The sequence below is a fragment of the Myodes glareolus genome, chromosome 25, assembly GCF_982192425.1.
Source record: "Myodes glareolus chromosome 25, mMyoGla1.1, whole genome shotgun sequence".
NCBI lineage: Eukaryota > Metazoa > Chordata > Mammalia > Rodentia > Cricetidae > Myodes > Myodes glareolus.
Genome location: NC_142050.1, coordinates 39,309,255 through 39,315,064, shown reverse-complemented (window position 1 = coordinate 39,315,064; position 5,810 = coordinate 39,309,255). Strand labels below are relative to the sequence as shown.

At 40.9% G+C, this 5,810-nt stretch overlaps 1 long non-coding RNA gene across 1 annotated transcript; it reads right to left on the bottom strand.

The window, feature by feature from the left end:
• Positions 1-963: 963 nt before the first annotated feature.
• Positions 964-5,548, bottom strand: LOC148117893 (uncharacterized). The gene is made up of 3 exons (XR_015736669.1): positions 5,348-5,548; positions 2,911-5,245; positions 964-2,813 (listed from the first exon to the last, which is right to left on the bottom strand). It is a non-coding gene; the product is annotated as an uncharacterized LOC148117893 (long non-coding RNA).
• Positions 5,549-5,810: the final 262 nt, after the last annotated feature.

Sequence of the window (5,810 nt, the reverse complement as noted above, 5' to 3'; positions counted from 1 at the left end):
TATTGCAAAATATTCTTTTTCCACCTTGAATAATGATTGTATTAGACAGGGTTGGCTGTATTACAAAGCAAAATAGTACTTATTCGGTTTAGATGAGACGTATTCTTTCTAAGATTCACATATTAAAGATTTAGTTGTCTATACTGTGTTCAGAGGAAGATCTTTGAGATATATTAGATCATGAAGGTTTTAATATCACCAATGTCTAATACATGAACTGGTTTATATTAGAATGGACATTGAGTGATGCTTTTTGAAATTTAGGTGTTTGAAAACAGCATTTCATAGGAGGATATAGGTCAACAGAGGCATGCAGTTAAAGATCTCTCTTCTCTTTTCTTTGTTTCTCTTCTCTTTTCTCTTCCTTCTTGGCTGTCATGAGATGGGCAGCTCAGCCATGCTGTTCTGCCACACGACAGGCTCCAAAACAGAAAGTCCAATTAATCATACACAAAAACCTTTGGAATACTGAGTCAAAATCCAAATTAGAACTCCTTCCTTTATTTTCTCAGACATGTCATGACGTCATAAATGTGACTATGAAGTGAATCTCCAAACACAATGCTGACTCAGTTTTACTGCCCATTTTGTAAAATGCAGTGTGGCGTGAGCAACTTTCAGCTATTTTTTACCCACTGATCCATTTAGTGACATATTGCAACAGGAAAATCTGATACTTTCATTTGCAATTTAATCAAGATGTGGAAAAAGAATAATAGATCCTGAAAAATGGCATGACAATTCCTCCAGCATTTTTTGCAATTTAATACTACTTCAAAAAAGGCATACCTCCTGATAGTAGAATTCCCTATGAACTTCTAGAGGAAACTATATTTAAAATACTACAATCTCCTACATGGCTAACCAAACACAGACAGACATTTCTAAAAGTAAAAATATAAGTAACACTAAATAGATTCGGCAGGTTAAATTAATTTATTTACTCATAACACTCACACATAAAGCATAAAATAATAATAGTAACAGAATAAGAAGGCAAGAACTAGAAAGAGGAGAGAATAGTGTGAGGAGCTAGAGGAAAGAGTAATGAAGGAAATAATGTAACTAAACTAACATCTTCAAAAGGTAAAGAAATAATCCAACCTGAAGTAGATTTTTATGGGAAGAAGAGATCCAGAGCAAGAGGAAAAGGTGTGTCTTCAGTGTAGAATGCACAGGCCCAAAAAGAGGAGCTTTGTCCACTCTGTCTAATGGTCAGAGAGTTTGAGTTTATTTTACTTGCTTAAAGCTGTTGACAACAAAGTGTGGCTACACAGCCTGACCTAGGCTGTGCTTAGTTGGTGTTTGGACTTTAAGATGGTCCATAGAGGTAGATCCTCTCCACCCTGACCAAAGGTCAGAGAATACAAGCATACTTCTCCTTCTTTTGAAGTGGATTTGACTCAGGGAGTGGCAGCCTGCAGGATACTTGGTCTAGCATATTTTTACTGCCCCAAGCATCAAATACTTTTCTCATGAATTAACGGCTTGATATCTCAAGTATTGGAGTAAATGACTGCTCTGGTTGTCCTTTGTACCACGTTAAAGCAGTCTTCTCCTTCTTCCTTCCTTTTGCATTGGGGTATGAAAGTGTATGAACAAACCTGGTGAATTCAGCACTCAGTTTTCACTGAGTTGTCCGCCCCTTACTACCCTATGTCTCTGTATTTCTTTAATATCTCCGTTTTTTCTACCTAACTTGTCTAATCCTCATGCACCTATTCGAGAACATAAGAACCTGCTGCAGCTAAGATTGCGGCAGAAGTTACACCAAAAAAATGGCTCCTGACAGTAGAAGAAATGTACTACGAGAACATCTTTAGGGATGAAAATTTCAAAGTACCTATGAGGAAGTAATAGAATGTAGACATGTTTAGCTGGAGAGGAAGACCTGGGGAGGCTGAATAAAGGATGGCAAAAAAAGATGAGTGAAGAGAATGACACAAGACCTTATGGTTATTTGCTACTGACATACAGAGTTAACACAGCCTGGACAGAGACCACATAATAGATCCAGTTGGATAGTAAAGTGACTGAAGAGTTCACTGAAGGTCCAGGGAGGGAATGATGGCTATGACCTTATCGAATGGATCGTGAGGACTTCAATTAATGATTCTTTTTCACATGTTCATAGAATTAATAACACAAGCATATATTCTTAGCAGTGGAGAGGCACAGGCAGGGAGATATCTTTGAGGTTTTGACCTATCTGTTGTTAAAAGTGAGTTCTAGGAAAGTCAAGACAGTTACACAGCAAAATTGTCACAAAAACTAAAGCAAAACAACACAGAAAGATTCATTTTCCTCTCCGAAAGGAGAAACAAGGGTAGAGATGAGCCAAGCAGCCATGGAAAGCTGTTAAAGTAGACTTCAGTGAGGTTGAGATACATGCTGAAATGTCCCTACTTTGTCAGAGCTCAGTGACTCCTACAGAGGCAGGGACTTCCTGAGGGCACACAAACATCTTGACTTCCTAGTTTACTTTCTGTGCAGAGGGGAGGCAGCCACACACTGATGTGTATCACTGCTGGCACAGAAGTACACAGCTGTCTGAGAGGGGGAAGCCTTCTCCAGAATGAGAGAGAAATCCTTTAGGCTTGGTCTAATGGCCTTGTACCCATCAGGGACATCTCCGTTCTCAGTGCTGCCAGCACCAAATGAGTAATGGATCAGCCTCAGTCCATGACCCAGGTCCTGCCGATACCAGTACATATAATTGTGGTTGTCTGTCTGGTTACAGCTTAGTTCCACCTTTCCTCCTGTTACTGTCATCTTGCTTCTTGGGCTTTGGGTGATTGCAGCCTCCATGGGTTCTGTAATAGAGGAAGACAGAGCCTGAAGATGTCATCTTAGCTAAAAGACTGGGAATTCAGTTCAGGGCTGCACACCTGTGTCCTATCCAGTACTCACTTGTACATAGGAGACTCAAGGCCACACAGAAGAGTCTGAAGTCCATTTCAGGACCAAAGCAAGATCGGATGTCTTCCAGCCCTGTTTGTGAAATCTAGAGCTGGGGCTCTGAGTGACTTAGTGATGTCACTGCCTCCAACAAATGCTTGAACGGCACAGTTAACATGCCACATCCTTTTCCTCCAGAAGCAAGCAGCTTTCAAGAATAAATGAATTTCATAACAGTATTTGGAGTAGATATGCAAAAACTTACAGCTCAGATTTAAAGAATTTGTGCTTTGTTTTGTATTTACATGTACATGAATTCTGTCTCTGATTTTAGTTAATGTATTAGTTTTCTTTTATTCCTACTAGGATAAAAATATTTTACATTGTTTGATTATTTACTCTTTGCAAAGTCTCAGTTGTATGCTGGCAACATAATGCATTCTGTGAAGTTTCTACAAATTGTTTACATTGCCTTCAATACTGAAAATAATTCTTCAGTACCCTCTATGGCTCCAAGCATGGTGTGACACTCAGGAAGATTATAAAACACCAAGGTTTAGGTCATTACAATTTGAACAATTGTTTTAAACTATCTCATACCAATTCAGAAACATAAGTTCTACATTCTGTGCTTGGTACATCAGTGTGTCCTCACTATTAGAACAAATCTCCTTTTCTTCAGGAGATGCTCTGGAGAGTCAACCTAAGATTTTCCGTCAAAAAATTTGTGATTCCTGTCAAAATAAAGTCCTCTTCAGCAATGCGGGTGAGCTGTTTGCCTCATATTGTGCATGTCTGGTTGTCTTGATTCCCAGGGAAATGTAAGTATTTCATTCAAAAGTTTGTGTCATTAGTTTCCTAACATGAAACACTAACCTTCACTCAAAGGCAGTATAAGTTCCTTCCTACAAAGCATATCTCAGTTACTGCCTCCACAGATAATATCAAAGTAAAAGCCTCATTTTTATGGTCACACATCCTGGTCAGATCTTGATGGAGAATCTCTATAATCCTACCCTGGTGAGTGAGGTCCTGAAAGTAGAGGCAGAAACAAAGGAGACCATCACAGTATCCATGTGAAAAAGCCGGAAACAGGGTGTGGCCATTCCAGAAAAGATATTCTCATCTGGGCCCAAAACTTGGCTGGTTCCCAGAGACCAACAGGCCCCAACAAAGGAGGCCATTGTCCATGGTTGTCTCTGTCCAAGAAAGAGTCATTTTCTATTACAGACTTAGATGTTAAGAATGGGAACTTGAAATTTCATAGCTCTGAGGCTCGTTTCAGAAATAAGATCTGATCTACCAGTAACGTTAGTCGTACTACCAATACTCAGATTTCATTGGAGAGATATAAATATCTCTTTATATTCCTTTAAAATTGATTGCTGAAATGTTGGATAATGAATTTCCCGTTGTTTAAAATGTAACCCCTTCTTGAAATTATGACAAAACGTATTATATGGCTAATAATATACATCATAACCTGTCACAAATACCCATTCACAAACACACACACTAACCCTAGCTTGTCTTTTAACAAAAGAGATAGTGAACTGCTACATTTTTACCAAGAAATGGAAGAAACCAAGTAAAGTCGGAATTTGACATAGAAAGCAAAGAGATACAAGTTTCAATCCTGGTGTTGATATTTTTAAATATCAAGTGTTGGAAATTTCATGAACTACTGATTTCTATTGAAGTTATGTATAGAAATCTTCATTTACAAAATGGATATGTTAATGTCTGTCCTTGTCTTAGAACATATTCCCTATAGCCACACCCCACCAGAGAGTAAGGCTCCTACCACTGGATAAGAGCTAGAAGGTATTATAGGAGCTGGAGGGCAAAGATGTGAGAGCACCTGGAGAATTGGGATCCCCAGTGTTCAGATATCTCTGTATGAGTTCAGCACGGCAGTGAGAGGATTAGTAAAGATCTAGAAGCATTTCTGGGCCTTGGCTAAGACTGTGTGGCATCTCCCCACCACTTGGTAGTACATCATCAGTCAGGACAGGAAGATTAAAGGACAGAAAGCCTGTGACTCTGTGAGGCTGTGGTGAGCTGGCACAGAAGTACACAGCAGAGTCCTCCAGCTGCAAGGCGCTCATGTTCATCTCAGAGTGATAGTCACTGAACTGCTGGACTGAGAATCGGTTGGGTATGTTTCCTTTCGCTCTCTCCATTTTTTCATAGTGTTGAATAAGGAACTTCAGTTCCTTCCCCTGAGATTGCTGGTACCAGCCCACACTGTCATGTCCAGAGATGGGAGTACATTTGAGAGTGGACCTTCCTCCCTTTGTTTTGATTATGTGTCTTGGAGACTGGATGACCCCGGGACTTGCTGAACCTGGGGAGGCAGGAGACAGGAGTGAGCATCTAGAGAAAGAGAGCACGGGTGCAGCAGCAGTAGAGGAACTCAGGAGCAGTCCCCCCAGAGCTCAGGACTCACTTGTTCCCAGGAGAAAGACAGTGACACAGCAGAGCAGGCTGGGGCCCCAGGCAGAGCCAGGGAGGGCAGTGCCACCCATCCTTCTCCTCAGCATCTGCTGTCCCTGGTGAGAGCAGGAGTCAGCTCCTCCTGTCAGCTCACTGCCTGTGATGTCAGGTTCTGAGGTCGGTGATCTCGTTGGCTGCTATTGGTTCTCTGTAACCATGGGTATACTCTGTTGACTCATCGCTTTCCCTTTTAGTTCAGCCTGCTTAGTGTAAGGGGAAATGTGTGTGCTAAATGATTATGGAGAAGTTCTTTACCTGATCGCCTCTGAGGCAGGTGCTTCCTTCTCTTCTAGTTTCAGGAGGTTTTATATATTCCAGGCTATAGCTCATGGCGACATGTGTGATGCCTAGTAGGTATGCAAAGATAATTGAACCCCTGTCCCCTGCCCTGTGCCTCCTGAGACAACAGGATTTCT